The sequence below is a fragment of the Microtus pennsylvanicus genome, chromosome 22, assembly GCF_037038515.1.
Source record: "Microtus pennsylvanicus isolate mMicPen1 chromosome 22, mMicPen1.hap1, whole genome shotgun sequence".
NCBI classification, from domain to species: Eukaryota; Metazoa; Chordata; class Mammalia; order Rodentia; family Cricetidae; genus Microtus; species Microtus pennsylvanicus.
In genome coordinates this window covers 29,563,616-29,591,273 of record NC_134600.1, presented here as the reverse complement: position 1 = coordinate 29,591,273, position 27,658 = coordinate 29,563,616, and the positions used below count along the sequence as shown (strand labels likewise).

At 39.0% G+C, this 27,658-nt stretch overlaps 1 protein-coding gene across 2 annotated transcripts in view; it reads right to left on the bottom strand.

The window, feature by feature from the left end:
- The window catches only part of Sema3e (semaphorin 3E), a 220,933-nt gene that overhangs the window by 98,142 nt on the left and 95,133 nt on the right, over nucleotides 1-27,658 (bottom strand). The gene's annotated exons all lie outside the window — the stretch shown is intronic.

Sequence of the window (27,658 nt, the reverse complement as noted above, 5' to 3'; positions counted from 1 at the left end):
TTAAATTTAAGAAATCAGAATCTGGCAGAGTCTCGTGTGTATGTTTTCTTGGTGGAGGCAGGATCTCTAATTTCATAAGTCGGTTTAGTACTTAGGGCTTGGAAATTGATATATGAGAGCTTTTGAGAATGAGGAGGAATATTGGCCCTAAGATAAGGTTGAGTATGGAAGAACGGCTGAGGGCTCCTTGGGAAACAGTGAGCAGAGGAACTCATCCGCGCAGTTAATTCCAAAACTGCACGTAGAGTGTGGGGAATGTTGCTGAACAGGACACTAAAGCAAAAGCACGAGAAACATCCAACGTCTTCCAACATGACGAAATCTCATTTCTGCACTATTAAGAATAAGGGTTGAGAGTTCAAAGGCTGCTTGGGTTACTAAGTGAGATTTGTTTCAAATAAACACAACAAAAACAACAGAGTGAAAAAGAGCGTGTTCTTTAACTGGCCTTTCCTCTGCAGTCTCGGGTGCTCAGAACTCCGTGGAGTAGAATTTCCTTTAGATCTCTGGTTTAAATCAGGCAATACTGCAAGCATTCAACTATCCCGGGTATACATCACATTTGCGATACTGAACCACTGGGCCTAAGTAAAAAAATCTGAGACTAAATCTTGAGGGTAGGCCTGAAGGAATACCGGGTATTTTGGGGGGAAAGGAGGCAAGCTGGAATTAGAGAGAGATTAGAGAGAGGCCCTCGAATTCCAGAAGAAAAAGAAAAGTCACAGTTAATATTGTTTAAGTTCAAAGTCATACAGTCATACTTACTGGACATTCACAAATTAGAAGATGGTGTTTTAGGATTCGATAGCATCTGAGATGCCGGGAGCAAAGCTCTCGGTTCCCCTTATGCTTCGGTCCTTATAAAAGAGAACTATGGTTTCAGGAGAGCCCTGCTAAGTGGAATCTTCTCTGGAAAACTTTCCCTAGGTAGTCTGATAATTTGCTGAGGTTTTCCACTTTCTATGCATAATACAATCTTTATCTTAAATGGATAAGTCTGGTCAAAGAATGGCCACATATTAGCAGGAACACTTTTTATACGATTGAGTTGCCAAAAACGTTAAGATGCAAAACTCAAGAAATTAAATTTCTTGGACAATTAACAAACTGTGTGAAAGATTCTGATGTGAGGTTCCTTGACTGAAACAGAGTTTAATAGGAAAAGCCAGGGTTGTTCACTGAAAATGTGGAACTGGGATGAGAACCAACGAGGCCGATGCATGAGTGAAGTCCGTCTGTGGAGGTTGGTGCCTGCTTTTTGATGAGCTCATTTCCACATTACCCATCTTGACATATAAGAGAGCTATCAACTTCTACTTGCTACCCGGCTTCCACTTCTGTCAAACTCATTATAATTCTAAAAGACTAAAGGTTCTTATTTATTTGGCAATTGTAACAGATGCTATTTATGGTTTCACCAATCATCTTTTACTCCGATGATTTAAACTCTTCTCCGACCCATTCTGTCTACAGCCCAATAGGACCCAAAAGATATAAGGATCACTCATGTTAGTGTGGATGGAGACTGGACAAAGCAAATGGGAAGAACTGGAGTGTGCATTGGCCCGTGCAAATTATGCACACACTAATTTTCAATGACTTATTTTTTTTCATGAGCTACCGTATTGCAATAGTTTAAATGATCATTTCCCTCATTTTATTTTGAAAACCTCAGGCAACTCCAAGTTTCCTGACTCTAATAGGTTAATGCTATCACAAGAAGAAAACACCCACATTACCTATGACAACATGATAATCACAGTACAGCATGCATGCGCATTAAAAACAGAATTTCTATATGCAGAATCTGGAGAAACAAATTTTTAGTTAGGAGTTTGATCTTAGTTGGCTGGGTAACTTTGGACAGCCTTTAAACCTTTTTGAATTGTATTCCTTCTATGTTAATCCTTTTCTGCCTTTATATTTTTTTAATTGATTAACTCAATTGTGTTTTCATGGTGAGGGGGAAAACAGAGTATAAAAAATAAGCCAAACTTGTCACTGAATTAATAAATTTCCATGCATAATGTTTTGCTTTAAAAGGGATGGTATGTTTAATAAATAAAGGCTAGCTATTTTCCTGTATTGAACCTTGTTTAAAGAGAAATATTTAGACTATTTCCCTTATTTTTATTATTTAAATGCCTATATGATGAGATAATTTTTTTCTTTTTGTTAGTTACAAAAAATTAGAGATTATTTATCCTGACTCATTCATATGGCCTCAGGAGACATGGTTGCCAAAATATTTATGGTACCTAAAACTGAATGTCACTACCAATCTTAGGCAACAAGTCCAATAATTTCATTTTATTTTACTTATGCAGATGTTTTCCATAATAATTGCAAAGCGATTTTTATATTTAAAAATTAAAGGATTAAGTATAATGTACTTTAAAGGTTTTTACATTTGGCAGAGCTTAAGTGCTTCAAATGCTTCTGCTGCTCCTTAAGAGAATGACCCACATGACAGAGCAGTATCAGCTGTGGCTCTCTAGGCAGTGCAGGCTTGTCAGTAGATGTACTATCTCAGAATCATAACAGTAAGCGTACCATATCCCTACAGCACTTTCTATTTTCCCAGGCAACCCCCCTGATTTCCTATCATTAATCTGCTAATGTTTTTACCAGGCCTTAGCTGTCCTGCCCAATAGGAAGTTATGCATAGTCATCTTTGGTTTGATTACAGGTGAGAATGTGTGCTATAGATGTATGTCTGTGACAAGGAACACATTATTTATAGTCCTTTATTGAACTGTGCTTTGAAAGGGACGTGTTTATTTGATTTTATATTTATTCTATGTTAACTCCACTTTTACTTAATTCACTTCGTTAACTTACTTCTTCCCCAGAAGGATCTGAAACTCCTCAAACAGATAATCTCAATTCAATTAACAAATACATACTTTAGAGGAATTAGGGTAAGTGGAAAACAATTTAAAAAGAGACAGTTGGAATTAATGTAACTTAAATATTCCTCTAGCACTTGACACACTGCTAAATCATCTCCTCAAATTGACCTCAAGCTCACCTATACCCAAAGAAAAAGTCAGGGCAGAATAATCGGCAGCAAAGTGAAATCATGTGCATGGGAGCATCACAAAGTGCCAAGGATCAACAGAAATTTCTCTTAAGGTTATCTGAAGAGGAATGCTCGAAACACCACAGTGACCTCTGCTACCACTCCAAAAATCATTGCAATAATTAGAGTCCTCAATGAAAAACAATTGGTTTGTATCAAAATTCAGCCCTACAAAAGTAAGTATACGGTCACAGATGACCATGATATTCAGGACAATAACTGTTGGAGGACTAGAAAATAAATTAGGTAATGTGAATCTAGTGCAGAAAGTTAGGTCTTGTAATTAAAACATGAAGAGAAGACCATATAATTGATCTCTGAGGAAATGTTCCATCTTAGTTTCTTCCTTCCTTCCTTCCTTCCTTCCTTCTTTCCTTTCTCCCCCCTCTTTTTTTAAAATGTCATTGCTTCAGTGTACTGTTGCTGAGGTTTCTTCACTAATTTCCTCATGGTCAAATATGCCTGTTGGCCCCCTGTTGAGTGATAGTCCTGATTGTACAATAGTCCATCTACTCATAATGTAACCGGCTCATCAGTGTTTCCATTTTATACATAGCTGGCTTCTTGCAGATTGATTTATCATCCTAGATGGCACCAACTACTTATCTGTTGTTATGTGTAGAATCATGTGATAGACAGTGTGGTCCCTATAGTTAAATGACACCAGAGCAGTCACCACGAAGGCTCTGCTCCAACTGTACAGGCAAACCTACTCAATGTCAGATGTCGTATAGTCTGCATTTCTACTAGACTGAAAGAATTGACTTCATGTTTATAGATAGTCGATAGAATCTTATTAAATGTTGGAGAACAAACATCTGCTGAAGTTGAAATTGTATTTATCTTTTATTGATTTGAGCTATCTTCCCTGTACTACCAACTGGCTTGTCAGAGCTGTTGACCCTTCTGGAGAGATAAGAAAGGCCTGATTTCCATATCCAGTCTCTCTACTTCATCCACATGTATTTGCTAAAAGTTGAAATATTGTGGACTTGTAAAATAGGTATTCTAAACATAAATCAGTCAATAATTAAAGTGTAAAGTTTGGTAAAGACCCCAAAAATAATTACTAGAATTTAAAGAAAGTGTTTATATGAAACACAAGAAAATTATTTATATTCAAGCAATTAAATTTGGGGTATTTTTAGTATGTTGAAGATACTATTTTAATGAAAGTATTATTGCTTGTGTTTTAATAATGGCATTATGAATAATTGAATATAATCAATCTTACTAAGAAATTAGCATAAAATATCAATCTTCACAGAATTTTAAAAATTAAAAACTAATGAAAATATGACTTCTAAAATTTCATAGAACATTTCTATTTAATTCAAATTTTCTATAATGAACATAAGTCAATTAATTAAATTCAGACTTATATCTCACAAGTAAAAGAGAAAGACATATAAAATGCTTCCATTTTTGCAATGAAATGTCTTTATACTAGAAGGCTTGACTGTCAAAGTAATAATAAAAGTAGATACATATTAATTGTATAGTCATGTGTGATTTACTAAGGGCCAAATAAATATTATTTCATTTAATCAACATAACTGTCGCTCAGAAAAACTCTATTTTCTATGTGTGAAAAATGGGAAATTATAGTAATTCAGTACATAGCTAGGGTTGTTTGGTTGGTTTTGGTACAACATTTGACCAAGAAAAGTTGATTGGAGAGTTTTAAAAATATATAAAATATATATACATATTCCTATCTATTCTATATGAATATGTTTATGTATGTAACATCAATTAAAGAAAAAAGAGATCATAAATTTGAAAGAGAGCCAAGAGGGTATATTGGGGTTGGAATGGAAAGAAGGAAAGGGGGAAAAGATATGCTCATATAATAATCTCAAAAAATTAAAAAATACAGACTTAGAAATGCAAATGAAACCATCACTGTGAATTCAGACAACTCAGTCACTCCATTTTCTTCTCAACACCAAGAAGCAAAATGATTGTTGGAATTGTTAAAAGTTTGTTCTTTGTTAACAATGAGCCGATGTATGATACATAAAATGTGTATTTTAAAGTTTACTGAGAAAACACCTGTATGACGGGATTCTATTGCCTTGGTAACAGAAGGGTTTTGTCAGAGCTCACAGAGAGTACTTAGTTAGAGTGGAAGCTACCCCTGAGTTTGACGTTTTGATTTGATATAGTTAAAATAGAAACACAACAGAAAAATTCAGCTTAATATCAATTTTATCTTTAATTTGCATTTTCAGGCAGTCCCATAACGATATGGGGGTTTTTACATGACTTTTATCTAACAGTTAATGACATATTCAGTTTTATATATTTTATTATTTTACAAAATGCATTAAGCTTTTCTTATTTAGCTACAGAGTTTCAAAGCCTTTTTTGGTGCGTACCAAGGCAGGCAAAGTACTGGCAAGGCGGGGCTCCCCTGCTCCTTAAGGACGTTTCTCTCTAATCTTAGCCTCAGATATACCATGGAGTTGGCATGTTTACCAAGCAGTGGCTAGTTCCTTTATCCCTCCCAGGCACTTCAAGCTGTCTGGAGGAAAGCAACAAAATATACAGGAAGAAGGGGACAAAGGGACTCAAATCCCAGTCAATCCCCACAAAATGCTATAAATAATGGCCAGTGCTGACTCCGGGAGACAGTGACATCTTGAGTTCTTTCTACCCTAAAAATAACACGAACCACTTGGGGAGAGAAGGACAAAGAAACAAGACAGAACGAAATGTACCAACTCCGAGTTCCTCCGGAAACGTTCTAAAGAGGGAACTAATTATTATAGCTAGGCTGCATGCTAATTATCAGCTGTCAATGAAGATTTGCACAGAGGATTTAGTCATTTCCTCTCGGGCCTTTCTCGTTAACCTGCAGGGCTCACGGTGTTAAACCTCGCTGACATCGATATATTAAAGCAAAGTTCTCTCCGGTTACAACGGACTCAGGTGCTGCCTTTCTGTGTGTAAGACGCAAGATGCAGGAGCTGAGCCCTCGTATTATCTAACCCACAAATTTAAATAGACTTGCTTCCTTCTTAAATACATACTTCTTGTTCCACTGTTAACCACCAAGGAAGAACTTGGTGCAACTTGGTTCTGTAATGAAACATGTCATTATTTTCCAAATCGATGAGTTTCTTCAGTGGCTCCTGAAGTTTATTCGACTGAAGTCATGATGAACACAAATAAAATGTGGCAACAGTCACTAAAAATTTCCAACTTCACAGCTAAAATGGAAACTCTGTCTCGCATCATGCTTTGATGATTTTGACAGACATGGCAGCTGACTGCTAACCGCAGTAATAATGTTGGAAATGATTGAGTTGTAAAAGGCAGAAGGAATTGTGGGGTGTTGAGAATGTAGCTTATTGACACAACGCTTGCTTTGCGTGGATGCATCCCAAGTAGTGCAAAAAGCCACAATACTAGCAACTAACTTTTTAAACAATGTGAACATGGGATTGCCATGATTCTAGCCTTTCATGCATTCATTGAACATTTAAATTCTGTGTCCCAAGTCAATGGTGGCAGCAGGGCCTTGCAGCGGACTAAACTTTTAATTATTTACTACTTCCAAAGACAATGAAATGAGAGTAGACAGTAAATAGTGTATTCTTTCTTAAAGGTCAAAAGATAATTCTGAATTTAAAATTCCTTGAGCCATTTTTACATACATGATAATTATATAGTAGTTTATGTGATTTTTTTGGTCTCTGAATTCTGTGACAAAGAAGCCACTGGAAACATGTTTACATAAAATCACTGTCTATCCATGAATTAAACATGTATACAAATGCGTGAATTTAAATCATTCATCTGAACAAGACCAAGTGATATAGTTAATATTCCTGAAACATATTCCTACCTATTCTATATGAATTATTCTATATCAATTATTTAAGTTGGTATTTAAGAATACCATCTCTATGTTTAATTCTGACTATATTTTATCTCAGTAAAGGCCAAAATGAAAAACTCATATGGGAACAACTTCTTGAAGTGAACCTGACGTCGGTCATAGCGATGCTCTAGACTGAGGTCCAGGAAGGTGCTCCCACGTTCCTTGAGGACCTTGTATCTAGGGTATTCTACTCTAAACGTGGAAGGAATGAGTTCCAAGTACTCTAATCGTATGACTAGATTTCCTGAAAATACTGATTAGTCTTGGAAGTGCATCATCCAGGTCAGAAAGGAGCAATGGGGGATAAAGGGAGGCGTGAAGATGGTTCTGTATGGAGTAGACGGAGAGAATGGGAGAAAACAAAGCACCAGGCATCGTGGAGACAGACTCTGAAGGGCTAAGTGGGTGAGAGAAGGGGTCAATAGACATGTTTAAAGGCGTCAACCTCTCTGCGCTTGAAAACTACTTACTTCAATTCATGAAGAAATGTACCAACAAATACTGTCAAGTATGTGGGGGAGCAAAACCATTACTGACTGCTGGCGGCAGCATAAACTCATAGGGACGTTAAAGAAGTGAATAATTAATTTTAATATATATTTAAATTTTATTAACATAAAAATAAAAATAGAACTATGGTTGTAATCTAATTATACCTCTCCTTGGCACATACCCAAAGAATTCCATATCAAACCACAAAGATAATTGCATATCCACGTTTATTGCTATTGTAAACTGTAAGCAGCCTAAATAATAAGCAGTAACAGATGAATGGAACGGATGAAATGTAGTATATATATATATGTTTATATGTATATGTAGCATATATATGTGTGTATGTATATGTAGCATATATGTGTGTGTATGTATATGCATACATATATATGCTACATTTATATATACATATATACTGTACTCAGTTGTAAAGAAAATGAAATTGTGATATTTCCAGTATGGTGGATCAAGTGTGGATCCTACGCTTGATGTGTGTGTGTGTGTGCATGTATATGTCTATAAATTTATGCAAATGAGTCAAAGCAAACAAAAAGTGTATTGCTATGTGCAGAATGGCTGTACCTTGGAGACGCCTTAACTAAAACGACATTGACTAGAGTTTAAGTACTTTTCTTTTTTCTGATCTGCCCTGGGTTATATAATTTTATTTTCAATTTATCTTCTAGAAGAAATTAAACATGTTGTCATACACCTTGGAGTGCTCTGTCTTAATTTTGTGTGATTTTTTCCATCCCTGTACACATTGCCTGCTATTCCATTGATTGGGTCATAACTAAGGGGCCAGATCTTCAAACTCTTATATTTCACATAGATCACAGAGGAGAAATAAAAGAAGGTGTTTCCTTAAAAGGCAACATTTCCATTCAGACAGTGCTAGAATGGTTTTTTAATGTGATATTTCCTTACTTCCGTAAGTAAATTGATTTTCTCCTCAATTTTGCTTTTTAAGTAGCAATTATTATCAGGCATAATCAACCTATTCAGCAATAAATACTTTAAAAGCATACTGTGTTAGTAAAGACTTAGCCACAAAATGTTCTGGCTATGAAGGCAAACAAGGAAGATTCTCAGCTTCTGGGGCATTATACTAGACATACAAGTTCAGTTCTGGCACTAACTGGCAACAAGAAAGAGTCAGGTCCACAACAGACCCTCCTTCCTCAACATGAAAGGAAAAATGACCCAAAGTCCTCATTTAGCCTACTCTTGACAATTCTTTGTTTCCTGGACTCAACGAGAGTTCCAGAAGTCTAAGGAAAAATATACAGTAAGATGATAATCAAGACGTAGATTAAGGAAGTTCGGAACAGATGTGAAAAGCTTTAGCATCGTCTATAGTCAGTATTTTATGCTTTTTGTGAGAAGACTTAGAATTTTAGAACATTTTCTCTGTGCAGAAGGGAGAAAGCCCTGAAGTGAGGGCCTCCGTGAAAATGTGCTGACTCGGAAACCATGACATAGTCCATCTCGGACACCCCCCCCCGCCCCCATCCTCAAGTCTAGTCCAATGGGCGTGGCCAAGACACTCCCTACCCAGTCAGGTGCTCAGAGGGGATTCAAAGCTTTGTTTAGAGTCCTGTGCAAATATTGACCTTGCGGAACTTGCTGAGCACAGTTTTACCCCGTCTATGCTCACAGCCTCCTGCTTCAGAGAAGCAGTTCCTCCCGCGGTGATCTAGCCTGCCTCATCGTTCAGCTGTATCTAACAACCCTGCCTCCATGTTCTATTGTATGCAGGAACCCTGTCCACCCCTTCACCTGTGTATAACATACAAGCTGAGAGTCGGTGCTGATGTGTAGTAGTCATGAATTCCGGCCATCATCCATGGGCACAGGAGTAGAGACAATGCCAGTGCCTCCGGGGCAGGGATGAGAAGCACCAACACAGAGCCACAGCGGCCTGTCACTTTGCATGGAACAGTGTGGGGCTTGCCAATCTTGTTACTCCAGTAACCTCTGCACACAGGGATGGTGGAACACTTGGCCAAGATGTTGGCCCCTCAGATGGCAGTGGATACCTCCTTGGGGCACTTAACACCAAGACCAACATGACCATTGTAGTCCAACAGTCAAAAGCCTGGAACCTGTTACCCTGGCAAGCCCGAGTCTGCTTCTGCAAGGGCATCAATCTTTAGAATCTCACCCTTTAGGGACGCACCCAAGAGATTTACTAATGGGCAGGGAGAACAGGTAGCTCTCCTACAAGGACTTGATCTTCATGTCTTTAACCAGTGTCCCAGATTGATGACAGGGATTCATTCCTTGCCATTGGCTTTACCTTCACAAGTCCTGCAGGCTTGACCACAACCAGGGCCTGTAAAAGCTCTGCACAATCCTCTACAAAAGTCCACCACTGTCTGCTAATCCTGCGCCCTGGGTCCTTAAGGCCCTCCCTCTGCACCTACATCATCCGCCATTTGGTATTTTCTAAAAGAATAAAAAGGAGGAGAAGGAAGGAGAAGGAGGAAGAGGAGTCCATTTTTATGCAGGTGGATGGTTTGATGTGGCTTTTCGGCCTCACACCCAAACCCCCTTTTAGGGCTGTTTCTTGACCTCCAATAAAAACCCATACTTTCACATATATGAAAACAAATCATTCCAAAACCCATACAATTTAATCCTGAAAAAGAAATTTTCCTATGAGTGACTTCTAGATGTATTAGAAGGGTTCAGTCTTGCATTTGTAACTTTAAATATCTATAGGTTTTAAGTTGGTGTAATATACAGTAACGGCTACTGCACAACTTGGACACTTTCTACAGTAACAACACGTCACTGTCAGAGTTACAAAAATGAGGAAATTATAACTGAATTTTAAAACCATGAAGACAGAAAAACAAGTTTATAATCCTGTATATCCTGGTAATTAAAAGGAAATGGAACCAACTTGCTTCCAGTACAACCAGGGAGAAAATAATACTGTTGGTGCGTGTTTATCTGGATGTAGAAATAAGGTTGGGGGTGGTATTTTAATTACCTGGACGATTTGGAAATGCTGTTCAGCCTCAGAAACCTGATTCCCTGTGAAATCACAGGCCTTCCAATACCTTAGCTGCCTCCCAGTGGGGAGTCGGCCCCCTGGGTGGGCAGGTTCTCCTAGCAGAGGCAGAGAGCAATGTGAAGAGAAAGGACAAGCTGCCTTGGTATGGACAATTCACCGGTGGCTTTCTCCCACAAAAGTTGCCTTAGTAACAAAGTTGTTAACAAATTCCTATTCTCCTCTTGTGGAAGTTCTCAATTAGCACTGATTCCCTTCCCAGAAACCCCTGTTGTTTATGACCTGTCACAAAGCAAACAGTAGCGAAGAAGACTACCCATTCATTCTTTGGAATCCAGGCATGTGGGCGGAGACTTATATTCATGGATAGTCTCCCTCTCTGTGTGTGCTGTGGTAGGTTCTGGGAGAGACGGCAGCCTGCATGGGTCGTGACCCTTCCCCTTGCTCTATTGGTGGTCACAGCTCGGTTTCACACACCTGTAGAGAGACACTCACTCACAGTGAAACTCAGCAACTTCTAAAACTCACACATCACTTGAGAACAGGTGTTTGAGGATCTGAGTGAATCACCCGTTTTCATATTACAATAAACCTAACAGAAGAATTATGAAATACTGGCTAGTCTTTTGTGTATGAAACATATTTGTTAGTTTGCATAGAGCAAAGATCCTGGAAGTATGTCGCTTTGCATATTTCATACACTTATCCAATAATATTTATGCTTTACATATATCCATTGATGCTGTCGGAGGAGGACAGATATTTTCAATTAAAACTCGCTCTTTCTCCTGACATGTATAAAAAAAAAACACTTAAAGGCAGTGGGTTATAGAAACAGGTCAATACAACAACAGAGAGAGAGAGAGAGAGAGAGAGAGAGAGAGAGAGAGAGAGAGAGAAATGTGGGATAACACATCCTTGAAAACAAACAGTAATCTGCCAAATATGCCAAGACACTGGTTTCTTTTCCACTGTTACCACTGAACTTAGCAACTGAATTTTTGAAAATATTGTTCCTGCCAGACGGAAACAAAAGTAAAATACTTTAACACATTGCTGCCGAGTTCCCAGTCCATGACTTTGTCTGAACAGATGCGTGCAACCAGGTAGCTAGCTGGCCATTCATCATGGAGTCAAATGTGATTTAAAAAAATCTTGGATCCCCCTGGCAAGGTCATCGGTCCTATCTGGGGAAAGAAATTCCACATGAAATTGGGAACAAAAGTCCATTTTCATTTTCTATCATTGTCAAGCACAAAGAGCAAATGAATTAACCCTTCTTGCCTGAGGGTTGTCATCAAGGTGACGAGGCAATGATGCAGTTCTCTGTGATGTTTGGTGGTTAAGGACTAGGATCTTACCATCCTAATGCAAGCGTATTAAACTTTCAGGGTAAATTTTTCATAAATATTCCATTCAGGAAAATGAAGATGGCAGCTAAAACTATTTGTAAATATTATGGATAAAAGAGTTTTTAGATTTAGTTCTTACTAGTCATGCAATCCCTTTTCAGAATAATCAGGTCTCAGCCTGTTTGGCAAAGCACCAATTATACTACCAAAGATGCTTGATTTTCCATGTATTGACAAAATTCTGTTCTAAAATTATTAAATGTCCTTCACCATTTTTAGTTATACTGAAGTACTGAACAATTTGAATATATTAACTAAACGTCTTATTGGCTAAATGACGCAGTTCTCTTTGGCCAATGCATGAGGAGTCATTAAAGGTTATATCTCTGAAGCAAATTCTAACAATTACAGTATTTTCTTTGTTATGTCCTTACTATTTTATATAGCTTGCATGTGTGATATCACAGACAAACTTTATGTCACGTCTCACTATATTTGGGAAGATGATAAACTGCATTTTGTTTCACTAGTAGAGTTATTTTAATGTATTAATGGCATAGTAAGCATATAATCTTGGAAAGGGCATAGCCACCCATGTGATAAAATTTAAGATCAGTTGTTTAATCATTTAATCATTTTGGAATTACTTCTGCCTCTGAAGTATGCCACTTTGATGTTCCTTTCAGAGGATCTTATTACAATTTTGAAAGCCTTGTGAAGGATTCTGATGTAATCCTGTATCAACAGGCAATTGTGCTGTATCTGAACACTTGATGTTGGTGGAGCATAACTATAAAATCAGATGGGCACAAAGGATGGTGTTTCCCGAGTGACAAGAAAGCGGCGACAATAGGGTAGAAACCTGTTCATGCAGAAAACCAGGAGAGTCAGAAGCTGGCACAATTACAGGGTTTGTGATAGTGCCCCAAAGGTCAAGTTTCTAGGTCCTGCTATATGTATCTGCTATAGTCCCACAATAGGGAGGGAAAGGCCAGCAGAATTGCTTACGTACATCTCAGTATTCTGGGATCAATGGGGCATATCTCTGACTCATGAATGTATGTCTGGATGATGTCAACATTTACACAATATGGTAGAAGTTTTGCTTGCTTCCCCCTTAATCCAGCTGAAAGAAATGCTATATTTTTAATAAATCCTGCATTTGTTGCATGGAGGTATTATTTTTGCTAATTTTGATCTTGTCTTCATTAGTTCTAGATCAGTAGTTTCCTTTGCAATGCATACTGGAGTATGTTAGAAGCCCAAAAATTCTGATCCCTAAGTTGCCTCTCAAGAATGAGAGCTGTATTTGGTCTGACACTGAGATTTTTAGACACTCTTATGCTCCAATAATTCCAATATGACATAAGGATTGGGAGTTTCTATTGCAGAAATATGCTGTTAGATAAGGGCACATACTTACTCATACCCTTCCAGGACCCACAAGCTCTGCTGTAAGCTTGCCAGAGCTTCCAGGATGCCAGACAGGGTACAATATTCTAACTGCCATCTAATCCCAAGTCAATACTAGTCGGAAAATAAGGCTGATCTCTTTGACATTCCATAAAGATCAAGACTGGGTTATATCAACATAGTAATCTGAGGAGAAAAAAAAATGTTAAGAAGCACATTCCTGAGAGCAGCTGTCAGTATTCTGAATGAATGTTGAGACAGCTTTTAACAACTCAAACAGAAACTTATTCATGAGATATGCTCCTGCCAAGTCCGTTTCATCTTTAATTAAGAAATAAATAAATATTTGTTTTAGAGAAATAAAATTAAATCATTCCTTTAATAATAGTTAATGTTTACAAAGAATAAAGTGCCCACTTAAGTAACAATACCTAAAATTTATTAATTTCTTTTGATCAATATTTTTCTAATGGATATTCAAGCAAAATTTTATATTTTAATTCACTTAGGGATTACGATTTCTTGGGAACTCGTACACATGTTTGATTTGAACCTGTCATTTTTACAAGGCACACACCTGCATTTCGAAGGCCAGAAGGTAAGTATCATTATAGTGTCCTAAAACTGTGAAACCATGAACTCCAATAAGCCCACTTCCTTTCCTAATTCATTGTCTCAGCTATTTCATCTCAGAGACGGAAAGTTAGCATCATATTACACAGGGATGCTTGCAGACTGAGTCTTAAATGTGTTTACTTTATAATGAGACATAAAGCAGATATTTTAGAATACCAAGTCAATGGAAGCCTCAAATTATTCTGATGATATATTTTCTCCTGAATCTAATCTTACCAGTCCCGATTAGTCCCAGTGACTCAGTAATCTGCTTCTGCTGTGCACTTTCAGAAGGTCTGATGGATCTAATCCCGTCAACACGGAAGCGCAGTGGTCCTAAGCAGGAGAGGGCTGGGATCTACCTGTTCATCACCGAGGCTGGGAGGAGGACGAAAGTCAACTTCTATTTTCTAATAGCAAGGCTACGTCAGAAGCTATAGTTGTTCTGAATGTTGCAAACTCTGACTAGGATTTCCTGGCCAGGAAGCCGACAATATCAGCAATATATTAGCAACGCCTGAGCTAAAATTATGCGATGCTTTGCCTCATTTGTTCACCGTAAAAAAAATTCCTAAAAGTCAGTTATCAGTGAAATGGGAACCAAGAAGTATTTAAACCCTGTAAAGCATATTTGCCCAATAGGGTTTTTTTTTGCCTTTTTTTAAATTAAAGGTTTAAATTTTTTAATTATTGCATGTACTATTCAGCATATTATTTTGGATTTTTAGAGCAAATATTTTAATGCTTGTTTGTGGGTTTCACATCATGAATCTCGTCACATCCATCCCCAACCCCCACATTTGTCCATTGCCCTGGCGACCTCCTCCCCAAAACAAAACAAAATTTGGAAGAAAACCAAAAAACAAAAACCAATTGGTTGTTTTTGAGGTTACATTTTAATGGCATTTCTCTCTTTTCTCCTGCCTCTAAACCTCCTATATACCTTCCTCTTCTCTCCTTCAAATTCAAGTTATTTTTCCCACCAGTTATCATTGCATGCAAATATGGATTTGTATATACACAAATATTCCCAAGCATAACCTGTTGAGTCCACATAATGTCATTTGTATGTGTGATTTTAGAGCAGACTTCTCGATGCTGGACATGTTTCGGCTGTGATGTTGGTGAGACTTTATATCCTTGGTGTGGCTAAGAAACAGTCTTAAAGCAAAACACCTGATCCTCTGGCCCTGAAACCTCTCCTTCCCCTCTGGCACACCGTTGCCTGAGCCTTGGGTGTAGGAGTCTTCTGTATATGTATCTGTCGCAACTGTTGCCCACTAATTCTAATGTTTATATTTCAGGGCTCCTCAGAGTCAGGGGCTGCAGAAGCAGGTGATGGTCACTTGGGCTGGCCTTCCCCTTTCCAAGTATGACCTCCTTCAGATCCCATACTTGGAGGACGTATGCACACACATGCCTCATCAAAGAAAAAGGAATCTTTGGAAAAGAAGGCGGGCTAGCAACCTCAAAAAACATCTGTGAATTTACTTATGACAGAAGTTTTAAAATTTAATCCACATCTAGAAAAATTCAAAACTAAAAAATTCTTGAAATGCAGGCCGAATACTAGTTCATTCATCACTAATTGCATAGACATTAGTTATGGTACAGCAAAGACATGGCTAGCATATTCCAAAATGAATTATATTTTGTTTCTACATTATATAATTTTAAAGCAAGAAATGGAAAAGAATCAGTTAATTATGTTTTAAATATAGTTGGGCTTGACATTAATTTGAGATGAAGAAGTAAGCCTAAAATACATGTCTCTTTTTAAACCACCACAAATTATTTTAATTGCAAACTTAGTCTTACTTAATAGCATCTGAAATGAGCACTTTGTTATCTGAGGTTTGTACATACAAGAGAATGTGGTAGGAAAGAACTGGATCCATCAAAAGACGTCCATCCTGTTCAACGTTGCAGTGTGCCTGCTGCCGTGCCCTGGACGAGAAGACACACATGCATTTCCCTGGCTTTTAATTCTTCTGCAATATAGCAATAAAAGTAGCATGGTGTGTGAACACTACCAATGTAATTTTCAAAATGTATTTGATAAATATAAAGATATCTTCAATGGAAAGTTTCTCCATCGATAATGGAAAAGATTTCTCTCATCTTACAGCAATCCTGAAGCTAAGACAAAGGTTAAACTAATAGTGCCCGTGCCTTTGAGAAAGAGTCAGTGAGGAATTCATATTTCTGAGCTATATAAAAATAAAAGCTGGCCGTCAATTATAGCCTGCACTTCTCTGCACATTTGCTTTAATGAACTGCCATTCATATTTGGCTGCTCGTCGTCTTTGTTCCTGGAAGAAGCCTGTGATCACTCACTTCCAATTAGTGAGCCATGTCTTCCCTGGTAATAGGTGGCCACCACATCATAGCCTTTGAGTTTTCAGGCTCAATTAAAACAGTGATAGTAAGTCCTGGCTCAAAAATCAAGGCTGCGACCCCTACAACCATCACAGCCACTTTAATCTCCTTCGGCTCTGTTCCTTGACAAATCCCTGAACGTAATTGCCCCTTCCGATTGCGCTCCCAAACACCTATGTGCAGTTCCCAGGGGGATCAGATCAGAAACGCCACAAGTGTTATACTTTAGAAGCAAAACAAAATTACATATTCACAAAAAAATTAGCAAAACATTACAAGCACAATTTTTGTTAAAGATATAGTACACAAATATCTTTTAAAGTTTTGTGAATTTAATGACATCCTTTCTAAATGAAGACAACTTGCTAAAAGAGCAGAAAACCATTCTGGATACACTTTAAAGTTAGACTGTGTCATTAAAGGCAAAATATTGGTGAGTGTTATGAAAAATACAAACACGCAATCTGGACAGTGTATGCACAGTCACCGTAAGACAGTTTTCTCAGTGACCACCACAGTATGTACTGCAGGAAAACAAGCCATTCTATATGCTTTTAGGTCTTATAAAATAAGGGTTTCAACTCCCATTAACCAATTATATGTGTTTGTAATAACTGTCAAGCTATTTTGATCCAAAACTCTTCAAAGCTGTCAAAATCTCCTCCAGGCATTTCGTGTAAATGCACCACCGCTTCAAGGTCAGGATGATATTAGCTTCTAATATTTCCACTGGTATTTTCCTCTTTAAAAGTTTGGACTTCACACAACATAAAGAACAAAACCTTGATGTTTTGTTCAATGTCATTCATGGTATGTGCTTTCTTGGGAGTGTGAACACTGCAATAAGTATACAGCTTTGTCTTCGACTGCAAAAAGAGAAAAACAACAATAACAACAACAAAAACAAAAATAATAAAAGCCTCTAATCTTATTCTATGTGGGAAAAAAGATTAATGAAATAAGACTGGCTTGCATGACACTATTAACTCGACATTCTACAACAAAGTATAACAAAGTGGAATACGCTGTTTTACCTGCCTCTGATAATCTTTTAATCAGAGGAGCTAGGGAGTGGAAAGGACAAATCAAATCAAACCTTATTTCAGTATTCAACGAGTATCAGAAACACATTTCCCTTGTTTGTATAAGTGTACTTTTTCCTTTACGAGTGCATACTATAAGCAGGAAACAAAGAAAAAAAAATGAAGAAAATCTATTTCCTCATGCAATGTTTTTCTCTTCTCTAGAAACAGCCTCTGTTGCCAGCAGAAGCTGCGCTAATTGAAATGTATTCTGCCCTCACCAAGGCAAAGGAGATAATTAAACTAAGCAGCAACCTTGGTCAGAACCTGGGGAGGATGCTAGGCTCACTCTGTGACCCCTCCCATCCTCATCCTCTTCCCTCCTTCTGGGCAGCTGAGCTGAGGCATCTGGGGAAACCTGCCCTGCAGGTGTTTGAAAACTCAACAAAGGCTTTTACTTAGAGAATGAAGACAGAAGGGTTTGCCACATTGCATGGGCAGGTAAGCAGGAGTTGGATAATTTTTTTAACCAATTATTTAAAACGCTAGTGGTAAATATCAAAGGACATGGCTGAAAATTGTCCTGGCTGCCTTGATGCTTCCTTCCTGCCCTGAGAGGAAAAGGGAAAGCTGACATATCCCTGCCCCGAGCCATCCTCTCTCAGTCCACAAACCTCAGAAATACATGGCTTGCCAAATTCCCCATTACAAAAACTGCATTTGAACATGTGATGTTTTTTACCCAAATATGGAGTCTTTGTATAAAACTTTTTCTCAATGATTCTTAGGTTATCAAATATGTATGTATGTATGTATAAGACATCACGGTTTCGGTCATTAATTTCAAGAGTATTTTCGTTCTTTGACCTATTTTCTGGCCTTCTGATGTACAAAAAAGTCACACTCTCTCTCCACAGTCTTTACCCTTTAAAGCAAAGCCTGCTTTCTTCTTTAAAAAAGATAAAACTTCTTCCTTCATAAGCACTTAAGTAGGTGTGCTTAACATTGTTGGCTAGGAACAAGAAGCAAATGTTATTTTTAACGCTATGGTCCTCTTTTTCCAACTTAATTTTACTCTGAAAAAAAATCCTAGGGTAAAGACCAGCTTCTTTAGGAGGAAGTGGGGTATTTTCCATAAAGACAAGGAAAAGCTGCAATGCTTCAGAATGGAAATTATTCTCAGCAAATGTAAACAAATATGTGCTCATCATTTGGTTTTGTTGTTGTCAAGGGATAATGTTTAGTTATGTGGCTGAAGATGATACATCATTGTTAGGTAAACTTTTAGAAATTACGGATTGTGAAGGGATTACAACAGAGAGGATATGCACATACTACAATGGTTGGGTCAATTTGTTCTAATAGCCCCAACAGATAATTTCACGTTCAACAGAAGTGCAGGCAAAGTAGTCTGTTGAATAGGAATAGGGCGTACTTGTCCTTCGTGTCTGTCACAGATGCCAGGAATGCCTGAGAGCTTGCTTTCATTCCCCCCGTCCAGGGAAACTCTAATACTCAAAGTTACTAATAAACATAAGGATGTGCGATCATAGGCATGACCTGAGTGTGCCTTTGATGTTCACCACAGCTTGCAATATGTAGTATAACGTGCGGTCTATGCAAAGCCACTTGCGATAGCCAGAGAAATGTGTCTGTTCCACACAACACTCGACTTCCCAAAACACAGTTTAGCCTTGTGCCTGCAAGAATAAAGGAACACAGTTCTCCAGTGTTCCTCTAGCAGCCCAACTCACGCTTTCAGGGTCTACAGGCCCATGCATTGAAAATGCACATCTGCATCTTTGGAGGAAGACATTAGCGACAGCCTTGGTGCTCCAGATCATGTGTTTTTGCAGCTGTCGTATGCTAGACAGAGCATGAAAGCCTTTGCTCTGTGGCCTTTATGCACTCTGTACAAGTTGACTTTGCAGGCACAGAGGGAGAGCAAGGCAGTGAAGTAATGTCACTTTAAGAGCTGGTACTAATTTCCACAACACTGAAACCTTTTATTCATCCACAAGTTTAAGAGGAGGAAAGAATATTCGCATTTCTATATTTCCCTGCAATTCAGAAACCTAGAAATGATGCTTTTGCTACATTTCTTCAAAAAAAATCAATCAGTGAGCAAAATTTTTGCAGTGCATTAGCTATGGACATCTTCCTACTTCTCTTCTGGAGATTGTATATTTTATTGAACTAGCTACTTCACAAAGGTGAATGGGGTAAAGGGAGGATAAAAAAAGCCTAAGCCAGCAAATTTTCCATAAGTAGAAGAGATGGAAAAGAAAAGGCGGGGATAAGGAAAAGAGAATGAATGCATGAATGAAATGTCTTTAGTGAGCAAAGACTCGGGCCGGGTGCCACACCCTGCACACACACAGTACGCTGCCAGGGTTCAGAAGGATGCTCCGCACACAGGCATGCAGTGGAAAGTGAGCTTTCATGTTGCTTAAATATGGGTGGGTTGGAAGCAAGAAAACGTTTTTAGGCCTGATGTGAGATGAATGAGAACAAGGCTGCACAGTGCGGATCACAATGGAAACGAATGGGTTTGGATGACGAGAAAAATGGATTAGTTAATTCCATTTGCAGGAGGGAATTCCAAAAGTTATCTTTTTCATAGAGACAGGGAAACTTGAGGGGGGGGGTGTGGGCAGGGAGAGACATAAGAATATTTATAGGAGGAACAAAAATGGAAAGAAAAGTATGGGGGAGAAAAAGGGGGAGCCCTATGAAAATTGTGAGTTGGGAGCTTGGAGTTAGTACAGATACAAGCCTTCGGGTAAGAGGGCACAGGATGGGAAAGAGGGATGGAAAAGCTTTCTGGGAAACACCAAATTGGAAAAAGTGAATTAACAGCATGATTTTAAATCATTATTATTTTTCCTACATATCTCCATTGGTTCGGAAGTAAGAGGCAGCCAATGAGAGTGTCAAGAAAACAGAAACTAAGAAAGTACAAACAAGGAAACTTACAGAAATTGGAGAACAGTGGTTGATGAATTGAAGGGACAGAAACAGTCCGGTTGCCTGAAAAAGTGTGATGAAGATGAACACTGGCTTTGGTCTGACCTGGTCATGAAGTAAACTCATCTTCCCAGAAGTGATCTAATCTTAGGAAATCCCTTGTTCTCCGTTTGCTCTGTTTCTTATCCACACCATGAAGAAACTGACAGACAGACTTTAAAGATTCCATCTACTGATTTATGTCAACAACAAAACAATCAGCTATTGTGCCCATGACAGAGCTCCTTCCCTTCCCCAGTGATGTCCAGACATCCCCCTTGTTCAGACTCAACACTGCCCTTGGCCACCAGCAAGCTCTGTTCTTCTGTTCTCTGCTGACTCGCACAGCTCTGCATCAGTCATTGCACCCACCAGTATCTAAGGTCTTGCTCCATAGTACATTATAGCTTCCCTGTGCACTTCTAATTCCTCATGAATATCTGTCTTGCCTGGACTTCAGCTTACCAACTATATTATGTGTGTGTGTGTGTGTTTGTATACCTAGAAAAATCTTCCCAGATAAGACTTACATTTTCTTCTATTTTCTGCAAAATTGCTTATAGTTATAGCATGAATTGGACTCTTTAGCAAGTGAACTTCAATAGCTAAGACAGTGGTTCTCAACCAGTGGGCCGTGGCCCCTTTGGAGGAAGGGGTCAAATGACTGTCTTAAGGGGTCACCTAAGACCATCAGATAGCACATATGTTTACATGATAATTCATAAAAATAACAAAGTTGCAGTTATGAAGCAGCAAGGAGAATCATTTTATGGTTATGGGTCACCAAGCACCTCAACATGAGGAAGGTTGAGAACCACTGCTTGAAAGCAGCAGCAGAGCAGCAAACACCAATATCAGAGTCTATAAAGAGAGCTGCACTAAGTCATTTTACATTCCCAGAAGGAAGGACTCCGGCTCCTCATGTCTCTGTATTTTTTTCTCTCAGGACACATACCAAATCCTAACACTCTTCATCTCAGAACTGGAGAAGTAGTTCAGCTGGGAAGACCGAGCTGTTCAAAAGTGAAGATCTGAGTTTGCTCTCCAGAACCCATGGAAAAAGCCAGATTTGTCTGTGAGTGCTGCGAAGGTGGGAACAGTGGGTGTCTGGGCTTTGCTGGGCATTCAGTTATCCTAGTTAAGGGATTTCATATGCAGAGATAACCTTTCTCAAAAAACAATGGAGGTGTCTCCTAGGAACAACTCCTAAGGATGGCCTCTGACCTCCAAAAGCATCCAAATACATGAACATACATCACATGCCCACATACAAAAGAAGAGACACTACATCTCTCGTTTCAGATTGAGTAATATGAAGGCTCAAAAATGTGGGCCCATTTCCACCTTGTCTGCCAGTCAGAAAGTTGGAGCTCGCTCAAATGGTTGACTAGCATAGTTGCACATCCCAACTCGATGTGACTGCTTGATTATTTTAACATTAAAATAGCTCATACAAGTAGGTTCATGCCATCCTGACAGGTGGTCAGGATATGCAAATGTACTTCTGTTTCTTTTTCTGTAAGTATGAGGTCACCTTGGGAGTGGTTGCTTTCAGGATATGTGGTCTAGAGCAGCTACACTGCCTAAACAACAGAATGCTAATGATTTGCTGTCTCAGAGTGTTAAAGCAATTACTGAGTTGTCCTTTGTATCGTGTTAATAAAGTCTTTTGTTACATACCTCTCCCATTTACATTGGGTATAAAAGGTATAGAAAAATAAACACAGGCAATTTCAGTATTCACTGGAATGCCCTCCCAATACTTTCTATGATTTTTATTATTATTTTTTATGTATCTTCATATTCTTTACTTATATTTCTAAGTTTCCATGCCCCTACCCTGGCAAGAGGTAATTTTGTCAAGACTGGTCCACAACAGGGGTAATATTTTCTATAAATGCTATAGCTCTGAGGAAAGCACACATTATATTGTATTTGTTAGTTTTTTTATTATCATTAGACCCTACTAAACTATATAAAACTGGGTATATTCATAATGATTTCTATATGCATAGAACCTGAACCTGGAATAATCCATAATAATGACTACTCCATTGAAAATTTGTACCACATGTACCACATGTCAGATACTGCTTACCTGAAAGCAATAAGAACTCACATTTTTTAAAGTATACTAGCCATTTTACATAGGATGACTCTAAGGCATGGAGGCCAATGGCAAAAGCTCCCACAAGGTCCCTGTTGTTGACACTCTTCCCGGAGAGGTGTGAATACATATATGCATTCACCTCACATTGGAAAGCAGCCACAGAGCAGTACAAATACCACCAACGTTCAGTTTGGTGAACCAATGAGTCTCCTTGGGGTTGCTTGCAGGAATGTGGGCAAGGGGATACTTAGAGGAGCAGAAATGATCCAGATAACTATGCTACCAAAGTCCTTCCCAGCATAAGTGACAGCTCAACAAAGCTAGAAAGCTGGAGCTTTGGGCACAACCGGAGGGCACTGTAGCAGGGTGGAGTGAGTCTTTTCTCAGCAGCTTAGTCAGCCTGTGTCCATTCCTGATAGCTCAGCTGGTCTGAGAGATTTTCAGCAGTCCTTATAAGTTACATATGTGTGGGGACGGAGGAGTCGAAAGTAGCTGGTCAGTTTCAGGGACTTCCTTCTAAGTTCTTTACTCTTTGTTTTTTTTTTTAAGACTATTTAAGTATTTGAGCATTCTCTATCTACTGTTTTAATTATTTTCTGAGCGTAACTAGCTTCTCTCAAGAATGGAATATTTCCCCTCCTCTTAGAACAGCCTGTGCCATAAGGAACTTCCTGGATGCAGTGACTATGTCACTTCTCTTTCATCCTGTGCAGAAATGAGCTTCCCTCCAAGATGGAAGGTTTTTCTTGGCTAGAACTGCTACTTAACTATCACAGATACATTTAGAATGGAGACACGAATGAGGTGACCTAACCTAGCGGCTCATTTCTAAATACCACACAAGCCTTCCAAACCCAGATCTTGTCTTGCTCTCATTAACTGGCTGTGTGACAAATTAGTGAATTAGCTATATTCAGAGAGCCTTATATTGTTAAGTCCAGGCTTTATATCCACTGCCATTGGTACTACCAAGATGACTTCCTTCTTCAGAAAAACTTCTCATCTGTGTTCTGTGTAGAATAAGTTCCAAAACATTCATGTCCTAGAGAGCTCTTGTTCAAATACACATTTACTGTCAATCACAGCTCTTCTTTCAAGTCATTAGAAAATGGGGTACCTCAAGAGTGGGACTGGCAAACCAGCTGCTTCCGTCCTTGTTAACGATCCCTCACCAGTGAAAATGCTGTGGAGACAAACCCCTGGCAGTGGAATCAGTTTTTTCTTTCATTCTTTCTTCCCTGCTTATAAAGTATGATGAAAATCACCTAAACTCCTCAACACCTGCCATTCCACCACTAAGACCTGTGGAAATGGGACAGAAGGAGAAGACCCAGTGTACAAGACAGACGGTGTTGGCAAGATCTGTGCAAACAATCACAGGGCAGTCCATGGGGACAGAGGCACAGATCTTAGGGAACCAATCATTTCTGTCAACTGCAACTTAAGAGATGGATACAAAAATCATTTTTATAATATAGAAGCCATTTAAAGAGATAAATAGGAATTCATTTAAAGACATCATCACCCAAACCAATTCTAAAGTCAGTATAGGAAATTTTTTTGGCTTGCTTTTTGATAACAATCAGTTGGCCAGTTATCATTCTGAGTCACTAACTGGTCAGTCACAGGCACCAGAGTTAGAGAGCAAGCTGGACCATTTCCAGGATTGTTGGCTGGTCCCCAGCAGCACATGGCCTTACTCTGTATTACACTCTGTGAGGATGAAGCTTGAGGTGAGTGGTGAATGCTAGCCATATGGCTAACCCCCTCTTCTACAGTGTGCCTGCCTGCAAACAATGTTTTCATTTCAGTGACCAGACACTCAAGTCCCTTTTGGAGAAGCATCTGAACTTTTTAAGACTTTCAGGACCAATATTCAAAATGTCAATGGCGATTTAATAGGGACCTCTCCAGGAGGTCTTGCTAATGGCTTTTTTCTGTTTTTAAGTCCCAGTTCTTCCTTGGAGAGCTCTGAAGACAATATCCATGAAGATACATTGAAATAATAATAAGTGGCCTTCAGATTTAACCTGGCAAGGCAAAATGCACATATCTAGCCCATTTGGGTATAACATATCACAACAAATACATTAAATTATGTACAAAATAACCTAATTTTGCATTACTGTTCACTTGGTAGGACAAACACAATACTAGAAAATTGTGAAAATTCTGTTTCAAGTTTTATTTTATCTTAAATTTTAAAAAATCATGTTTAAAGGTGAATGCTAGGGCTTTTCCAACAAGCTAACATGGACAAGATAAATAAAACAACAGAAACTTAGTTCTCACAATTTCTAAGCCTAGAAGGTCCAAAATCCAAGACCAAAAATGTTACCTATTGCATTTCCCAGGGAGGGTTATCTTCCTGGCCTCAAACACCTCCTTGAGAGATCCACACACAGCAAAGTAAGCAAGCTCTCACCTCTTCTACGACACATACTCATTCTATTAAGACCCCACATGGTCTTCATATTTCCTCACCTTAAATACTTTCACCCTGGAGACTTAGGATGTTCATATATGGATTTGGAGCATACCATTCTGTTCACTGCTGACACCTTTATAAATTATTAAGCTCCCCACTATCTCAGGTACTGAGGACATGAGGATCTTTAAGAGAGGCAAGAAATGTGTGTGTGTGTGTGTGTGACTGCAAATATATTCATTCTATTATTGATAACATGATATCATTTTTCCCACAGAAGTATTTAAAAGAAATTCTCATAAGTATAGTTCATACGTGTCATACAGATACAGATGTCTCATGGTTGCTCCTTGAGAAGTTATGAATTAGAATCAGGTTTCTCCACATTTCTCGTGTTATATTGAGTGATAATGTTAGCACAGGGTTCTGCCAGTGCTGCATATATTGGCTCAAGGCACTGTTCATTCTTCTACGTGTGTTTCGTACCTGTTTCTCTAACATAGTGGTACTTAGGTTTAATGCATTCTCAGTTTTGTGTCTGTCCAGGTTACAACTCTGCTACCAAGCTATTTTTCCAACATGAAAAAGAACTAGAGGACCCAGGAATGTATTTCAGTCAGTAGCCAATAAGTGATTAGCTTGCGGTTACAAAAGGTCAAGTTCTTTGTCTTAGTCAGCTTCATCTGGCACTTAATTTACACCCTACAGTTTCTCACAGGAAAGTGGAATATTGAAGCTTTTATGCCTGTGGTCACATATTCATCTGTCTTATCACTTTCTCGTACTGATCCTCCAACTTGACCTGCTTCTCCTGGAAGAGTGCATGCCTCGGTCTCCTTAGTTCACTCTCTGTTGCTAGGAGAGAATGCTTCAAGACGAGCCCTCAGAAGAGAAGTATGCTCTGCTCAATGGTGATGGAAACCTAAGTCCGAGAATCTCTTCTTTCTCCTGTCAGGGTCCCAACACAGAACTATAAAAGAAACTCCTTGCATACTCAAGGTCTGTGACTTCGATTTTTAGTTCACCCTTCTGAGAATTAATTAACTTGGCTACCTAGAAAACCACTGTAAAGTTTCCCAGGAGCAGATCCCCCAGTGACTTAACCATTTACTTTAGGCCTAAGAACTTAGATTCCTCTACCTCTAACACCGTCATTTTAATGATCCACTGGGGACAGCCCACACCACAGCTTTAGCAGGATCTTTGGGGAATACAGTGTAGCGCAGAAATTCACATCACATAGCCAGCATCACTCATGAGATACATCGACAGGAGAGGACACTATACACTCCAAGCTACTGTCTTTTAGACCTAACATCCTTATGCTTTTCTGTTGTTAGTTTGAAAACTAATCCTCTGGTCTCTCGTTCGATCTCTCATCCCCTGCACTTTGTACGAAGCTTTGTTTTATTTGGCACCCAATCTTTAACTAACATTCCTTAATAAACTCCAAAGCAAGGTCGCCCAATTGATGGAAACGCAGTCGGGAGTGTGGGGAAAGGTAAATCTGCAGCCTTTAATCCACTAAGTACAGACACGTGGAAAGCATGGGTTCAGGACACCAGCATCACATAAAACGGGCACATACAGTGGAATAGAAGTGCCACAGCGGACAACACCAGGTGGAAGAGCAGGGGAATGTGCCGTGGATGACAGACTCAGGGATTGCCGATCTGCAGCCGCTTCCTGGTGCGCTGGTCAACCTCACTCCAGGCCGTCCAGTGCGGCTCGGCTGATTCGCCACTGTGCTCAGCAGAGAGCAGTCTATGTACCGCTCTAACCTCATCCGCTGTCTAGTTGGGTACGGAACCATTTCCTTTTGTATTTGGAGACTGTTTGCTTTTAGTTAGTCACATAAGAAAACGTTAAAGGAGCAGGCCAGTCAACATGACTGCGAAGGAGAGGGAGGTGTACAAACAAACTCAGCCAATTCCAATATGAACACAAAGTCGTTGATTGTTAGCGATACTTGACAACAGCATCTAGGAAGATACTGCAGTTTCTCCTTATTTTTAGTAGCCTGTATGTCATCATCTTTCTCATCCTGTTACCTTGAAGTCTTCAGTCTGCATTTTCTCAGTTTCTCAGTTTCCAGCCATCTTTGTCTGTCTGTCTGTCTGTCTGTCTGTCTGTCTGTCTGTCTGTCTGTCTCTCTCTCTCTCTCTCTCTCTCTCTCTCTCTCCTTCCCTCCCTCCCTCCCTCCCTCCCTCCCTCCCTCTCTCTCTCTCTCTCTGTCTCTCTCTCTCTCTCTCTCTCTCACACACACACACACACACACACACACATCAATCACTCTCTGGCAGAATTTTCTTGCTCAATTTTCCCATGAATTATTATATTGTTAAGAACTTTCCTAGTCAGTGTGTTTTCCTCTAGTGTCTTACGAATTTAATTATATTTTATGAAATTTCAGGAAGCATTGTAACTAAACAGATATCTCACAATCCTAGAAGGAGAGCCAGTTTCTTCAGGGAAGCGATCCCTGGTGTGTTACCTATGCTTCAGTGGGAGACTCTACACCACGCATATATGAGAAACGCTGTTAGGCACAGTGCATTCTGAAAAGAAAACATGATATTGGGAAGGGCTTTGGCAGGACTTGAGGAGCTGGCGACTGGTTGGTAAGTGATACAAGCAAAATACACTGAATATATGCATGAAATTCTGAAGCACAAACAAAAGAGCTTACTAAAACCTGGAATACTAAGTACTTCATGGCTATTCGAAAATGGAGACAGTCTTGATTTTAAAACTTCCTGCCACCTAATATCTACAAGGAAACCAGAAGTTGAGTTTTGAACAAACTACATGGCTATAATAATATTTTGATGTTCCATCAAAAATAGCT